Raw genomic sequence first — 18,187 nt, forward strand, 5'->3', positions numbered from 1 at the left:
TCCCTTTTGTCTCTTTCTCTGTACACCATTCTTTCTTCTTGTTCATGCAATTTAAACAAAAAAATTGGGGGTGACTAATATAGCACCTACTTCGACTGGGTATCACTTTATATACATTGTTTCATGTACTGCACCACTCAGCAGCCCTCAGAGGAAATGGGCTCAGAGAAGGGTTTTGTCCAGAGTCTCAAGAAAGTGGTAGAGATGGGGTTTGGACCCCGTCTGTCTGCCCTGTCTACTCACAGAGGATGGAGATGGCGATTCGGTAGTGAGCCACTGTAGTTATTGTCTGCAGTAACACTGTCCTTGTTCTATGGTTACACTTGGAATAGGCACTTCCTCTGTGATAAAAGGGTTTATTCTTCCTAATCTACAGGCTGGAAAATCCATGGCCCAGGATGTGAGCTGACCTACCCAAAGGTAAGAGAAAGATAGCAAAGCAACCGGCTCTCCTCCCCTCCCACCTCACCTGCCTTCCCAGCAACTCTTTTTAAACTTCCTTCGATCTTACCTGGTCTTTGTTTTTAAAACAATCTAACCTTACCTTTCCAAGCGTCTTCTAATAACCAAGATCAAATGGCCACCACCGAGGCCTTACTGTACTTGCACTCTCTTAACTTGCTTTGTCCTTGCCTTCTGTAATATTGCATTCAACTACTTTTTATTTATTCTCTTTATAAAAAGTAAAATTATATAAACATAAGTATAAATATTTAATGTAAATACATTTATACACATATATACATTACTTAGCATAGGTATTATTCTGTCTTTCCCTTTCTAAAGATATATGTGAGCGCATAGTCGAGAAAACCAAACATCACAGCTTGGCACAAAGTAGATGCTCAATAAATAACTGTTGACTTAATGAATGAACCAACTCGCAGTATTATTTCCCAATCCTCATGTCAAATCTTCCACTCCAGCCAACTAGAAAAGTGCCTCCCACACATGCCATGTGCCATGTGTTTTCTTGCTTCCATCAATAGACCCCATCCAAGATAATTCCTCGACCTTTACAAATGCTGTTCACATCCTGGCTAAATTATCACCAACAGAGTGAAAGACTTCTGAAGATGGAGACAACTGCTCCTCTCTGAATATTCACAGAAATTTCTGTCTGGCAGTTTACCCTGTACTCTGCTGTGAATAATCTTTAATAAGTGCTTTAATTATTACTTAGCTTTTGTTTTGTTATTTCACGTTTCCCTTGTTATTGTCTCTTCAGCTGAGTGGGCCTTAGTCTTTCTCTGTGTCTTTCCTAGGCAACTCTAACAGGGCATCCTCAATACGTGTTTAATTTATTAATATTTTGAGTGCAAGAGACAAATACTCCTAAGTATTATTAACTTTTATGTGACAGAATGGGGAAAGGGTGATAAGTAAATTTGCTAAGCTGCTTCTGTGTACTAGATTCTTTACATGCATATCTTGTTTAATTCTCACAATGAATTCATTAAGTAGGTCTTATCTCTTTTACTCATGAGGAAACTGAAGCTCAGAATTACTTAATCAGGGATATGCATCTGATAATAGGGAAGCTGGGACTTGAAACCATGATTCAACTAGAAAGTTCATGTGCTTAAAATTACTCCTCACAAAGCTTCTAGAAGAAGAGAGATGAAGATATCTTCCAGATAGGCCAATATTTCATTAACAGGACACAAACAGCCCTAACCACTGGGGAAAAGAAAAGGTTGAGCTTCGTTAAAATCAAGAACTTCTGTTTTCTCAGGACATTAAAAGGGCTAAATGGCAAGTCATGGATTAGGAGAAGATGCACCCAGATAAAAGATTTGTATCCAGAATATATTAAATACTTTTACAAATTAACAGGGAAAAAGCAAACACCCCCCATTTTTAAAATGGGCAAAAGACTTGAATAGGCCCTTCGCAAAAGTGAGCATCCAATTGGCCAGGAAGCATATTGAAAGCTTGCTCCATGTCATACTCCTTAAGCAAATTAAAACCACAATGAAATAGCACTAGCAACCACTTGAATGGCTAAAATGAAAAGAACTGACAATACTAAGTACTGGCATGGCTGTGGAGCAACTGGAATTCTCATCTGCTGCTGCTGGGAGTCTAAATTGGCACAACCACTTTGAAAAATTGTTTGCAGTATCTCCTAAAGTTAAAACTACAAAACCCACCTACTCTATAAGCCAGCAATTTCACTCCTGGGTGTATATACAAAAGACACTGGTGTTCATGTCTACCAAAAGACATGCACAAGATGTCTACAGAAGCTTTATTCATGATAGGCAAAGACTGCAAACACCAACATGCCTTTGGACAGTCCAGTGAATAAATATGTTTTTGTATATTCATGCAATGGCACACTACACATCAATAAAGAATGAACAATGGTACGTGCATTAGCAGGGGTGAATCTCAGAACTGTTGAGTGAAAGCAGCCAGATAAAAAGACCACATTCACTACCATACTATTTATATCAAGTTTAAGGACAAGCAAAAAAGTCAATATTGAGGAAAGTCATAACAGCAGAGAAGTTGCTCATTGACTGGGAAGGAGTAGGGGGGGATCCTATTGAACCTACTAGGAAATGTTCTACATTTTGATGTCGGTGGTGGTTTCATGGAAATTCATGTAGATGTACAATTACTATTTGTGCATTTCATATGCTATATCTCAATAAAAAAAGCAATGAACAAGCAAACAAAACATCTGTCTCCCAATGAGGAGAGCATGGGGGAGAGAAATACAATTGGAGCTACAATGCTCTCCTGTCTAAGAGTTGATGTGACCTTCCCTTTTCCTCTCCAGTCACCCTGTCAAGCTTCAATTTATCAGACAATAAAACCATATATCCTTGCCTGTCTCACTTATGCCAGGAAGTACACTCTAATTCAATACTAAACTAATCCCTCTCCTGGCCTGGATTGTTAGGGTATTTATTTCCATTCCCCAGCCCCCAAATGCCAACCTCATTTCCATTTGGCAAATATCTACACTAATAAAAGAGAAACATGCAAATTGGTGTCACTCTGCTACACCCATCAACCAATTAGAGCAACTATGCAAATTAACCCAACAAAGATGGCGGTTAATTTGCATACACAGGCACAGAGTGAAGACTGAAGGCTCCGGCTAAAGTGAAGACTGAAGACTGAAGACTGAAGAGGCTTGACTTCTCCACTGCAGCCAGACCAAAGACCTGGGTCCCAGGCGCTGGAGGGAAACCGGTGCTGGCTGCCAGGGGAAGGAAGGCCTATTGTGTGAATCTTCATGCAACGGGCTTCTAGTTTTTATATAAGCCTACTGCCACCTCAAAATCACAATGGATGCAGGTAAGGGCATAACACAAACAATGTACTAGATGAAGATGATGCTATGGACAGAACTGAAAGGTGGTAGAAAGGATAATATTCAGAGTCAAAACTTTTATTCGGGTCTATGCTTCCTTTGGTTACCTGTGTGAACTTAAGAAACCACTTATTGAAGCTTTTTGCCTCCTCACCTCTAAAACCAGGATGCCATTCACAGGTGTTGTGAATAGCTCATGGGATAATGCAGGTGAAAATATAAGAAAGCATGGCCAGCCTGGCTGGCATGGCTCAGTGGTTGAGTGTCGACCTATGAACCAGGAGGTCACAATTGGATTTCTGGTCAGGGCAAATGTCTGGGCTCGATCCCCAGTGGAGGGTGTGTAGGAGGCAGCCGATCAATGATTCTCTCTCATTATTGATGCTTCTCTCTCTCTCTCCCTCTCCCTTCCTCTCTGAAATCAATAATAAATATATATATATATTTTAAAAAGAAAGCATGGTGGTAAGGTCCACCTGGCTGCCCGTGAGCTGAGGTCAGTGAAGAAACAGGTCCAAGTGTCCCCACCACAGCTCGAGGACCTCATTGCTCTCCATCTGCCACATTTCCTCTGACCTACATTTCCTTTTGGGAACTTGATGGGTGTCTCCCCTGATGAAAACAGACCACCTGCTACCAGGAACGGGGACTCGAGGAGAAGCCTGTGAACGCGACTGAGAAAGCTTGGCTGGATAATGACCGTGGAACTCAGAGCCTCAGGTCTGTCTTCTTTTTCTACCCATAGAGAAAAAGTTCCAGGACTCCCCGGCATGTCTGATCACAGAAGAGATGGAAACCAGCTCAGAGAGAGCGAACAAGCTTCCAGCAGAAGATAACTGATGCTCTTCTCCTCCACCCCCTCAACTTCCATGGCCATTGGTTCCTTTTCATTTTTAAAATTCATGATGCGGTTAAAGATACCAAAAAGCTCAGGCCATAATATAATAGACACCAATGTCTCCACCCCTGTGTTGGAAGTGAAATGGACACTATGCTAGATGAGCTAGGATCCTTCTTTCAAAATAAAAGAATGAAACATTACAGGTAGAGCTGAAGTTCCACTCCACATCCTTCCTCCTTATCTCCACCCTCTACCCCCTTGAGCAAGAATCTCATGTCTGAAGTGGGTATAAATCATTGGCATACATCCTTTTGGTTTTCTATCCCTCATCCCCACATACTATTGTTTTGGGTATCATTAGATTAATTTAAATGTATCCAGCCATATCCACCCTTTCAAACTTGCTTTTCTCATTATTTGCTCACATTGCAGACTCAATTCGCTCATTGTAACTGCTGTGTAGTATGTCATTGTATAAATTATCTCTGATTTGTCCATTCCCCTACTAATAAATAGTTGGATTTCACACCCCCCCCCCTTTTTTAGATATTTCAAATTGTGCTACAGTGCCTATCCTTGTGTGATCTTGCCTATGCACTAGGATATCGCATTTTTTAAAATCCAGAATGAAAGCCAAAAAGTAGAATTGCTGAATTACAGAGTATGCCTAACTTGAATTGAATTAGATCTTTCTAAAATGCTTGTAACAATTTAAAGCACCACATCCTGTGCCCACAGTTGGTGTAATCAGATTTTAAATGTGTGCTGACATGAGAGGTTTGAAATGGTATGCTACTGTGATTTTAATGCCCCCCCCGAATCCCAGCGAGGCTGAGCAAATTTTTCATACACTATGGCTATTTGAGTTTCTTAATCCATATGCAGGGTTGTTCACACAATTTGTACATAAAATGATTTATTAGGTTATTTTAATAATTCTGATGCCAGGGAATTTGACTCCTCCCAGAGAAGCTCAATCCATTTTCTCACACTTCAAATTTTCAGAAATTTCTTTTTGAAGGTTGCACCAAAATATGTGCTGCTATTTCTATCCAGTACACTGGTTTTTGCATTCTGGGATGACACAGACTTAGTTTTCCCTTTCTGTCATATTTATTTATGTGTTCATTCCTTCATTCATGCATGCATTCATTCATTTATTTCGGTAAACATTAATTAACTACTCACCGAGGTCGTGGTATATATCAGAAACAAAGGCATCCCAGAATAAGATTGATTTCAAGAGACATGTACTGTTTCTCCACACCATTTATTAAAATATTAAGACATTTGTATAAAATGTATCTGTTATAAACAGCTATTGCCACAAGCCCTTTGAGTATCTAACCTGCATACCTGGCCACATTGGCACTTCCCAGGGACAGCCCCCCAACATCTAATTTAATTACAGGTGGGACACAGGGGGGCCCCTGCTCTTGTACTACAGCAGGCCTCTGTTCTGGTTGGTGCCCGGGCCTGTTGTTCCATATTTTGACTGTCTTCCCTAGGAGGGGCCTACCTTCACCAGTCACCAGGTTTTAGGTATTCCCACCATCCCAGTTCCACTCTTTTTCTGGCTTATCATTATCACTCATAAGTTATAGCACCCAAAAGAACATTTGAGGACATGGTCTAAGCTCCGTGCATGTCAGACTTCAATGTGTGTATGAAACATCTAAAGATCTTGTTAAAATGCAGATGATGATTCAGAAGGTCTGGGATGGGGCCTGAGATTCTGTTTCTGACAACTGGCCAAGTGATGACAAAGCTACTAGACGAAGGACCGTATTTTGAGTAGCAACCGTCTGAACAGCCTACAATACGATGGGACTAACACCCCCCTAATCCTGGCAGAACACTGCTAACAACCCAGCCCAATGTCACATCAACTTTTTGGCCAATGTCATGCCAAGGACACACACAGACCTAAGTCTCCTAAGTCCCTTTAGGCAGGGCTGCAGTTACAGTCAACTCTTCCTCACCTTGCGGTTGTGCCAGTATGTGTTTGTACAACCCTATAACGTTGCATCCACGGTGAGTTGGAGGCTGGTGAGTGTGCAACCTGGTTGCTATTCAATCAGATCAGTTTATTGAGAAGTTCACCCAAAGTGCTCCTGACAGTGCACCTGAGGCTCTGCTAGCCTGTCTGCAGTTCCACTGCTAAAATAAAGCAATTCTCGTGTGAGCTAAGGTTCACAGACACACCTTCGTAATGTTTCCTTCACTCCTTTGATAAGGAGTATTGAGCACTCAGTCACTGTTCTAGTTACCAAGAAAAGCCCCCTTCTCTCATGGAGCTTCCATTCTGCTGGGCCACATATGCTTAAAAACAAAAATAAGACACCCGAATTAAAACATCATCAACAACAAAAAAACACAAGAAGAATGTCATATGCCAAGAATAACAGCGAGAGGTGAGAGTGTGACATTTCACTTAAAGTGCTATGGCTTTGGGCCAATGACCACACTTCCCTGAGATTCCATTTGCTATCTACAAAATGGAGATGATAATAAAATAATACCTGTCTCAGGAGGCTAATGGAATTAAAGAAGATGACATTAGGCCCGTATGTTAGGCACTTAGAACTTGCTCATTCCTCCTTTGGCTCCCCTTATAAAAGAGGGCAGAGAACACATCACCTGCCCTGCCTTCCTTTTATCTTCCTCAAACAAGGAGACAAATGGCAATAATTACTGGGAGAGCTTTGTCAAAATACCCATTGCCCCACCTCTAGATCCAACCCTTTTTTAAAATAGCTCAATTTATCTCCCCTCTCTCCCTCTCTTAGTGACTTCCCTGAATGCCTCCAAGGTGGTAGGCCCAGGTGAGGCAAGGGAGGTGTCCAGGGTGTACAATTGCTCACTGTCAATCCTGAGATCATGCACCTCCTTAAGTTGGGCTCCCTAAGCACCAGCCTTGGCCTGCTGGGGATTTCATTCCCTCAGCTCACCATATGCTGCACTGGTGAAGGACAGCCATTTCCTTCCTCCCAGTAGTGTAGATGTACTTTAGATTAATTAACAGTAGAACTCAGGCAATTTTTCTCACTGGTGTGAATGTGAAAAATACAGGTTCCTGCCCTAGCCAGTTTGGCTCAGTGGATAGAGCACCGGCCTGTGGACTGAAGGGTCCCAGGTTCGATTCTGGTCAAGGGCACCTACCTCGGTTGGAGGCTCGATCCCCGGCCCTGGTCATGGGGTGTGCAGGAGGCAACCAATTGATGTGTCTTTCTCACATTGATGTTTCTCTCCCTCTGTCTCCCCCCCGCCCCCCCGCCCCCCGCCCTTCCCTTCCACGCTCTCTAAAAATCAATGGGAAAAATATCCTTGGGTGAGGGTTAACAACAACAACAACAAAAAACTACAGGTACCTGATCCACGCCCCCCCCCCCCCCCCCCCCCCCCCCCGCCACACACACACCCAAGACTCTTGAAAGTAGTTCACCACCATGGCTGCACAGGAGACTCACCTGTAGCCTAGGCCCTCACCTCTAGGGTTTCTGGATCCATTGATTTGGGGTGGGGACAAATGGGTCATTAAAAACAAAACAAAACACCTTTCCAGGTGATGTTTGTTAGTGACAAGGTCAAATCTCTAGAATGGGGTCAAGAAATCTCTTCCCAGGTGATTCTCACACTCCCTACTGGCTTCCTTGAAGTTCTCCAGCTCTGGAGTCAGACCCAAGTTCACATATTAACTCTTGCACTTGCTACCATTTTACCTTGAGTGAGGTACTTCACCACTCCCTCACCTATGAATGACATTAACAACAGTAGCTACTGCAGCCGTGTTTATGGGGATTCAGTATGATGAAAATCACTTAGGATAACATGTGGCACATAGCAAGGCTCATGAAGTGGTAGCTATTATTACTAGCATTTTAAGCATTCATTTGGCTCTTATTTTGGGCAAGCATTGCACATTCATATACACAAATGACATAGTCTTCGGCCAAATACTTAGCCGCCTTGTGCATAGGAGATTCCCAACAGCATCAATGGACTAAATATGTCTTGAGGATTCAATGAAATATTGTGTGTAGTAGAGACTTGGTACATAAGTAAATGTTTAATAAATGCCAGATACTAGAACTACACATAATAGAATTTCAATAAAGGTGGATATGCCCTTAGGATTTCTAATACAATTATTATCCAAGAAAATGGTCCAACTTGGCTCCTTAAATGAGACTAAATATCTTACTTGAACGTATCTGTTTCTCCAGCTTTTACCACTGTGGCTGGCACACATCAGGGGTTCAAGAATGCTTCCCCAATGTGTGAATGAAGGAATTACCAGGAGATTTGTATTTGCCTTGGCGCTCACATTGATTTTGCCCATGTCTCAAGATTGTGAAAACCTCACTGGCCATGGGGCCATTCATTCTGTGTCCAAATGCTGCCAACCTGCCCACGGCTCTAATCAAGAGCAGCCCTGATTTATGCTGCCCCTGGCGCGCGCCAGGGATGTGGAATCCTCCACTGCTGATTTGTTTATCGCTGAGTCCTTGAAAATTGAATAGGGAGGGAGAGGGAGGGATGAAGAATGAATTAAGAGCTGCTCCCCATCACATTTGATATGAGGACCTTTCACTCTGGCAGAGAGTAGCTTTTTGTTGTAGTTAATATGAAATTCTACGAATGTTACCAAAGTGCATGGCAAGTCCCATGCCCGGGTCTTCTACCTGATGACCACCAGAGCCCCGATAGTGATGGAGGAGTAAGCTGCCTGGATTTCAGGGGCTTAACTATTGAACTGTTACAGGCTGTGTGCTATAACTCTGTAATACGCCAGTGAACGGTGAGTGACTACAGTATATAAAGCAAAACGTGTTTCCCCCGTTAGTGGGTATTGATTAAAGGGTTTATTTTAAAGCATGTAGGCTAACTTGGTTCTTTATTTTGTTTATTCATAGCCATACATTAATTGAAAGCCCAACAGCTCAAAAAAGATTGTATTAACATGATCGCCCTCTACTGGCCGTAAAGATGGAGTATAAACCTGTTGTGGACCATGTCCTACTAAAACTAACACTATTTTTTTAGAAAGTATTGGGCTGTTAAAATCCAAAATACTTTCTAGAGGTTAATTGTATAGTAGAGAGACCCATGGGTACTGAGTCTCAAACTGTCTCCTTACTTTTGCATTTTCTGCTTCCTGAAAGATCATCTGGTTTCATATATTTGGTGATTTATGAAGAAACACAGCCAGGAGAAAGGAGACCTGAGTTCACATGGACCTGTTTTCTCATCGTTGAAAAGAGAGGGCTGAGTAAGGCAGACCCCAGGGTCCTTCTCAGTCTCTCCAACTGCTGTGTAGATCCTCTACCCCAGGTTAGGAGCCCAGTGCTAGTCCTGGCTCTGACTTTTACTCTTGCTAGAAAGTAAAGAAGGAGGGAATGCAATTTCTAGGGTTCCTTTGAATTCTAACACACTATGACCTAAGACATACTAAGTCTGAGCACACATATAAATGCCAGGGGAAAAACATTCTTACAAGAATGATTCCAGTTAAAAGCCTTTACATATTATTTTTTTCCCCCTTGAAAATATCTAGAAAACTAGAGGCCCGGTGCACGAATTTGTGCATGGGTGGGATCTGATCGGGCTGGGCTGTTGAGAGGGAGGGGATGCAGGAGGTTGACTGGCCAGTCCCACCTCTGATGGGGTGGGGGTGGGGCGATCAGGTACCGGGCTGGCTGTGGGCAGTTGGCCACACCCTCCCCCCCATGCCCCTGGATTGGGTTGGTTGGCTGGCCGTAGTGCACATCATAGTGACTGATCATTCTGGTGGTTCCAGCATTCTGGTCTCTTGGTATATATATATTTTCCCTTACATAGCAATTCATACTTGCAACAAACTATCACCTCCAAACAGACAATTTGAATAAATCCTAACATTTTCATTGTCTAGAAAATAGGAGATAAAAATATCCAGCACTAGACTCCAGAGGTGGGTTCTTACAATTTGAGAAAATGAAGTCATGAGGCCCTTCAAGTCCAGGGAAGGACAGCAGCCTCAGAGACGCTACATAGAAAATTCAGAAAAAAGCTAGACAACTTCCCTCTACAAAGTAGATTTGCAATGTCATCAGCGACCTTTGCTCCCATCAGTGAGTGCCGGACTCCCCACTCCCTGGTCACAGTTCAAAGGAGACATTAGCTCAGGCAAGGTGAGCACAGTGCAATTCCATCCTTGCAACAAATGCTGAGCACATTTAAGAAAGTCGGAGCAAGGCAATGCTTCTCTACCACCGGGGAAACGGAAAATGCCACATAAATCATAAAGTGGATTGACCTAGCAACGATCTGGCCCAGTGAAAATTCACCAAGTGACAAGAATTAAAAACAAAAATAATAACTTCCTTACATTTAAGTAGCCATGTATTCTACCAGACACTGTCAAATGCATACTTTCACTGGTGTCTTAAAACGACACTGGGAAGGGGTTGATAGGAGCATCAGTAGGCTTACTTTGTAGGTGCAACTGAAGAAATTATGTACTAGTACCTTGTCTTTAAAAACCAAAACACCCAGGTAATCAGTACTGTTCCCAGATATTTAAAATCATGTTCTAATGGATTTTCTGAGAAAAACATTCAAGTCCTTCTAAGGATGTTAATATTGTATGTATGTACGTATGTATGTATGTCTCTTCTTTCCAAGGGCAGAAAAAGAGAAATAAACCATGAGTTACTGGGGGAAAACCAGAGCATCAGAGCTGGGAAAAGAAACCTTTGAGTTGGATTCTATCCTGACTTCTCCAAAACAAAAGTTCTATTCAATGTGAGGATCAGCACTATACCGGAAGCACCACAGGAAGCCACAATCCCTTCCCAATCCTTGCCTCACTGGGAGTGGGCTATGCAGATGAATGCAGATTAAATTCTATTCTCTATGAGGCCTGTGGATAGACTGGCAGCTATTCATTCCTGGGGGTTAGAAAATAATGAAGAGGAAGCTTCACGCAGGTCACATCCAATCCCACGAGCAAGTCTAAAAAAATATATCAGCTCTAGTTCAAAATATGTCCCAAATCTCATCATTCTTTCCATCTCTGCTATCACCATACTACACTAGTGGTCCAAAAGGTCCATTGAAGGTATGTTTTATGACCTTCAGAGAAGGTCAGTTTCAGAGAAGGGCATGTCAAAGAGGGGTCCTCTGCCTATCTGACTGTTGAAGAATTTGAGACCCTGTTCCTGTTGTCTCTGGAATCAGGAGGCAACACAGCCCATGGCCCCTCCTTATCATGCTCACAGGCTTTATCTGCAACAAGCCTATGTAGGAGTTCATAAGACATAACAATGTGTGCTCATATCCCCTCCATCTCACCCACACAACTACTCTGCAAGTACAAAGCTTAAAATACACCAGACTAGACACCAGCGTGAGTCCAGCTGGAAAAATGGAGAGCTCAGCACAGTGTCTGTGTAAGCATGTGATAAAATCTCTACAGTCACGCTTTTCAACTGGATGTGAGCACTCCCTCCTCTGAATGCCCATAGCCTTGCATCTCTCTGATCATAGCTTTGCATTTGCTCTCTCCACTGTAAGCTCCTGTGGGTAGGGAGCATGTATGGTCATGTGTCTTACTCAGCTAAGGCAGTTGGGTAGAATGAGGGCTATGGAGTCCAACAAACCTGTCCTGGAAAGTTAGCTCTACTAACTGTGGGACTTTGTTTCTCTAATTAACCTCTCTGAGCCTCAATTTCAACAGTGAAACAGTTACTGTACAGAACAAATGAGATAATACATGTAGATTGCTTAGCCAATGCCTTGCCCCTAGTAATGGATGCAGTAAGTGGTGGAGCGCTGTGTCTTAAGTTGGGCTCTCCAGAGGTAAAATCTGAGATAAGGTTATGAAGGCCTGTGGTTTCATTGTAGAAGAGGTCTCAGGAATGAGCGAGTGAGGGAAGCAAGATAGGGCAGGAGGAGGAGCTAAATTGAAATCTAGCTTCAGCCTGAATCCCACAGTGAGCTCTGGAGTATAAATTGCACCAGAGTTGGTTGCATCTGTTGTACCCTCCTGCCCATCCAACCCCTCCATATCAGTCTGTTGGCTATAGGCTAACCCCTACTGGGGGCAGGGGCGGTGAGGAGGACATCCTCCATGGCCAAGTAGCTCCCATTTAACTAAGGACAATTCTCTGGAGAAGAGGTCTGTGAGCTGACAACAGCCAATTTTTATAGCAACCGAGTAAGGGAGCTCTGGGCAGGGCACCAACATCACCCACTACACTATTATTATATTTACAAATCCCATGTCTAGATCTGATCATTTGCTATGACAGGGGTTCAATTAAATTAAAGGATCCCAATTATGGAGTGTACGCCACTAGCGTGAGCAGCTCAAGTCTCAGCCACAGGTCCAAAATCTCTGGAGGCAGCGCTCTCATTTCTCCCCTTCACTGGCCCTCATAATTACTAAGACGACACAAGGCTGCGGCATATCCCTAAACTCCTTGGCACACTGATTATGTCTGAGGCTAACTGAACAGTGAATTTCCTTGCTTCCCTTGTTTCAGAGATTTTTCTGGCGTTAATTACACCTACGCTTACATCCAAATATTTCATTGTGATGCAGATTACACTTGTAAGTGCATGAATTATTCTTCGAAGGCAAAAAGAATTAATAATGTTTCACCACGCACTGTGACATGTTTCCAAGCACGTAAGTGACAGATGCACTTTTAAGTGATGTACTTTTTCTTCTCCTTGACATGCGAGGACCCAGATTTAAAGAGATAGAAGACGTAAAGGCGTTACCTTCTGGATCTACTGATGTCATGCTTGGATTTCCATCTCCATCAGCAAATGCATGAATAAGCAATGGGCTCAGGTCCCAGGACCTGCTCACATTATATTGTATCAGCAGACTTACACTCTGAAACACCATTAAGACAAATCCCCAGGCACCCACGGAAGGGGCTGGTCACTAACAGGAGTGGGAAAAGGCACTTTGTAAATTGTAAGGTGCTTTACAAAGGTCAGTTATTAGTACTAATATGAATTCTTCTAGCATCAACCTTCTGTTCAACGTTCTCCAAATCTCCTGACCCTCACATCTCCTTCTGAACTAATCAGCCCCTTCTAGAGATTTTGCTTCTATTCTAGCGACTGGGACAAACAAAGGAGCCCAACCAGGTTGAGCGACCAGCTCATTTCTTGCATTTTTGTCTGAAACTCTCCCTATTGGTAGGGACCAAATTGAATTCGGAAAATGAATCCAGGTGCTAGGAGACCCTTAAGTGTGAGTGGCCTCTGGCATCATACAAAAATGGAACAGGGATTCTGGACCCCAGCTCCACCATCATGAGGTCAAGGAAATAAATATTTGGCAACCAGTTTTCTTCGGAAAGATTTGGGTATGCCAAAACCGGTTTGGCTCAGTGGATAGAGCGTCGGCCTGCGGACTGAAAGGTCCCAGGTTCGATCCCGGTCAAGGGCATGTACCTGGGTTGCGGGCACATCCCCAGTGGGAGGTGTGCAGGAGGCAGCTGATCGATGTTTCTCTCCCATCGATGTTTCTAACTATCTATCTCTCTCCCTTCCTCTCTGTAAAAAATCAATAAAAATATATTTAAAAAAAAAAAAAAGATTTGGGTCTGTTGCCCTAATTCATCGTATTTCAATTTAGTTCTATCAGGACCACAAGGTAATTGAGAAAGGAAGAAAAAGAAAAACAGCAATGGCCCCTCTTTGGTATGGATAATCCACAAAATAATTGATCTCTCACATGTATAGTCACAGTCATGGGAAAGAGGAGGGGGGCAGACTCTAACTTTAGAAGAGCAGGCAGTTGAGCTCTAGAGTTGGGGCTGGCAAGGCATGGGCCAAAACGGGCCCTTTGTCTGTTTTTTTAAATAGGCTGAATTGGAACACAGCCATGCCCATCATTTATATATCCTCTGTGACTGCTTTTATGCTACAGTAGCAGAGCTGAGTAGGGGAGACAGACCATCTTGGCCCACAAGGTCAAAAACATTTGCTATCTCGCCCTTTACCGAAAATGTTTGCTGATCTCTGCTCTATAGTCAGACTCCGTGGGATTAAATACTGGCTCTATCACTTACTCTGTTACTTTGAGGAAGTTCTTTAGTATCATTATCATGAGGACACTAATACTCCCTACCAATAGAGTTGATGTGAAGATCGAGTGAGTTATCATACTCAAAGCACCTAGAAGTGTTTGGAATATATTACTGAATCAATAACTGTTAGCCATCATTATTATAAACAGCAAGATCAAACCTCCTCCCTCTCCCCACATACATCAGTGGCCCTTCGGCCCACAGGAGACAGGACCACCAGACACCTTCCTGCCCTCTCCCATATGTAAATAGGGAATGTCTTTCAGACATAACTTACTGTGAATGCAGACAGAGCACTTTCTAGGGAACCCATAGCAGCCATGCAGAGGGGAAACGTTCTTTTCCTTTCCTCACTTTACTCCTGGAAGAGGCCTTCAATCAAAACCTCACACAGAGACTTCAAACCTCCTTCCTCTGACTCCTACTAGGACATTCAATGGCCAGCCTAACAACTCTGACAAAATAATGAGTTTGTTTTCCCAACTAACAATGCTTTCTCACCCTTAAAATCAATTAGGGGCTTTGATCGTATGATCCAGGGATGGTGGTTTGAAACACCAACCCTGAATGCCTAAGAGGGCTTATTAGATTAGCTGCTCAAGAGGCACAGAGGGCCCAGCCTCTGTGAGGTAGGAATGTAAGGTAGGCAGGACAAGCCCTCGCAAGACACAGATGGACAGGTAGGTTTCTCTCTCTCTCTCTCTCTCTCTCTCTCTCTCTCTCTTTCTCTCTCTCTTCCTCTCTCCTTCCTTCCCTCCCTCCTGCCCACCTGGCCTCTCTTCCTAGCAGGGTTCAATAATAAAAGGTAAGTGTCATGAGCAAAAAAAAAAATTATATTAATACCAATATGTGCAAGCAGGGCCCTGGGAACCATGGGGAAAAAACTGTAAGATACAATTCCTGTCCTAGGGAGTTAATAAACCACCTGGGACTACAAGACAAGTCCATGAAAAGTTAAACAGCAAGTTAATGAGTTCAATGACTTTCCAAGACAACAATGGAAAAGATACCACCATGTAGTAATTAGTTGCTCAAGGCTTTCTCCAGATAGTTAGCATTATAGAACTTTCAGAGAATAAGATCCACAGGACATGTGCATTGGTTAACCCAAACACAGGAGGAGAAAATGGCCCTCCTACTTCCTCTTGCTGAAGGAAGATAAACCACCAAAGTTAAATATATATTTACATTTCAAGTGAGTAATTGAAGGTGTTTTAGTCTAAAATAAAAATGAATTTACTAGCCTCCCAGGCTAACCATGTGCGTTAACAAGCCACTGAACATTGTTGTCTAATTTCAGTTGCAATGTTTTTGGAGGAATTGTGCAGGTTGGACCAAGAGATTTAGATGGAAACCAGGACACGTGATTGGGGGAGGCCCTGAAAAAGAGGACAGATCCCACAGCCAAAGCATGAGGAGGAGGTGGGGTCCTGAACAGCGTCCAAGGACCCCAAAGCTGATGGAACATAGCAGAACTCAGACTCAGCAGGAAGGAGCAGGATTGGCTGAATTCTAGAATGTTCTGGAAAGACCAAGCTGAAACACTTGTGAATGAGTCTCCTGAATGAAGCTTCTCCATCACCTTCACCAGTTCACTTCACTGTAGGCATCCTTATTTTCGAGATGCTTGGGGAAGGGTTTTATTCCCACACATGTCACCAAATGCCAGTTGAACCATAGGCCCAGATGTCTCTTCCTTTTGGATCCCTGAAGCTCTAATTCTGGTGCTGTGATGACCTGCTTATAGAAACTTCATAGCACAGTGGTGAAGACTGTGGCTCCAAGACCAAACTGCCTGAGTTCAAGTCCTACTTCTGCCTCTGATCTGGAGCAAGTTACTTATCCCAGTGGGGAGGCTAATACTGAATTCATAGTGTTGTATTAGGGTCAAATGGGAGACTTTTAAAAGCATCCCTGGTATATAGCATCTAATGAGTGTAAGCTGTCATATCTGGTCCTTGCATTTCTCCATTACTTAACCTGTCATCTACAGGGGCAGCCTTGTCTCCTCCTCTGGGACCAGCATTGGCCCTACAAAAAAATGACATGATTGCTCAGGTGATGACAGCATGTCTACCTGGATATCTTCCCTTGTCCTGTTGAGACCTTCTCCCATCGCCGCCTGTGCCTCCTAGAATCTGACTGGCTTCTACTTGTTTGCATTTGTGGTTTGGCACCTAATCCACTCAAGTACTGTCAGGGTTTCCCTTGGAGCTGGTAGCCTCAAAACGCCGGACCACCGACTATTCTGCAGCCCTGTGGCAAATGCACGGAGCTTCTCAGGAGCATTCTCCAAGGATTCAGCTTCTCTGAATCACCTCTAGGATGTTTGGTTTAACAAAATGAAAACACAAGGAAGACATTCAGAGCTCCTCCGGATTCTGCTATTTTTGGCAAAACTGTTCATCAGCATTAATAGGGAGAAGGTGTAAATGATGTGGGATATTGCTTCAAAAAATATGACTGCTGCTTAGCACACAAACTAACGCACAGTGTGTACCCGGAACCAAGCTGCCCAATGGCTCTTCCATAGACCACTCCCATAGGCTTAGGAATGGGGAGCCATGAACCCACTCCAGAATTTTCACTGGAAAGAGGCCTTCATAGAAAAGGAAAGGGAATTTCAGCCTCCCAATAAACTTCCTCAGCAATCACATGAAAGGAGAAAAAAATTGAGTGCATTCCTGTCTATTTTACTTACACACACGTGTCAAGGCAAAATAAAATGCGGGCTATTCATTTCCAATCCCTGTTAAGAAGGCACCAGGCCTATCACAGCGACTTGCAACTAGGAACTCAACTAAGCATGAGTTTTGTTACAAAAAGAAAGCCCATCTGTCTCCCAAACCACAGGCCTGCCTCTGTGCCCACCTGCGCTGCCCTCCCATCTAACCACCTCCAGGAACCTGCAGGCAGGAGCTGGTCATTAGCAGCCCTGACTGACGCACGCCTCCCCCAGTTCTGGCGCATCGCTCAGAAGGTAGCGATTATTATCCTAGGACTGGGATCAGCACACCAAAACCTCTTCCACAAAAACACACTTCCCACTGCCTTTTATTCTGTAGCGAAAACCCCTTTACAGATATGATACTTCCATCAGAACTATCCAAACAGACGTTAACACAGCTTGGAGAGGGCAAAGAGTTACAAAAAAAACCCACACAAAACAGAAAAATGGCTACAGAGTCAAATACTCATAAAGAACCCATAGATGCTGGGACTAGGATGATGGGAGGGAGGCAAAATTTAAGGTGTACCCCCAAATTCAGCGAAACAGGTGGTTAACATTTTAACACACTATTTTAAAACATCCAAGTGAATGCATATCCATTTCTGTTTACAAAACAACCACTGTAAGCAAAATATCAGAATTTTAAATAACAAAATTTGACAGTGCTGTGATGAATCATCTGGGAACCTAAGACAAAAGGCAAAAATCAGTATCAGTGATCCTGTCTTTATTAAAAATATAGATATTCTGTTCACCACAGCGTTTTTTCACACTAATTTTGATTTCTTATAAATATTTCATTAAAATATGACTGATCTTCATTGATGAGGTTTTTGGCTCACCTTAGGTTTGCACCAGAGGCAAGTGCCTCATTTATCTCACCCTTGTCCTTGCCCCTCTGCAAATTATTGAGCATCCTAGTATCACTGGAAAGACTATTGGCTTCTGATAGAGCGTTCCAGCATACTGCTACCCACTTTATTAAAAAAGAAAAAAAGCCCCGGAATTAGTATAGTGGAATGGAGGCTGGTTTTTAGTTAAGCGTTATTAAACAAGTTAAATATCCCCTTGGGTTCAAAAGCCATGGCTCTTATTCAAGAGAAATTGAAACTGGAAAGCCCCAAATTTAACATTAATTTCTCCGTTTCTGTTTCATGAGGGGTTGTGTTTTGAAAAACAAGGTCAGTTTTAAT

At 43.0% G+C, this 18,187-nt stretch overlaps 1 protein-coding gene across 2 annotated transcripts in view; it reads right to left on the reverse strand.

Moving 5' to 3' along the window:
• Positions 1-18,187, reverse strand: part of CA10 (carbonic anhydrase 10) — a 364,718-nt gene that overhangs the window by 315,411 nt on the left and 31,120 nt on the right. The gene's annotated exons all lie outside the window — the stretch shown is intronic.

The sequence above is a fragment of the Myotis yumanensis genome, unplaced genomic scaffold (assembly GCF_028538775.1).
Source record: "Myotis yumanensis isolate MYYU_CA2020_CCGP unplaced genomic scaffold, mMyoYum1.0.hap1 SCAF_16, whole genome shotgun sequence".
Classification (NCBI taxonomy): Eukaryota; Metazoa; Chordata; class Mammalia; order Chiroptera; family Vespertilionidae; genus Myotis; species Myotis yumanensis.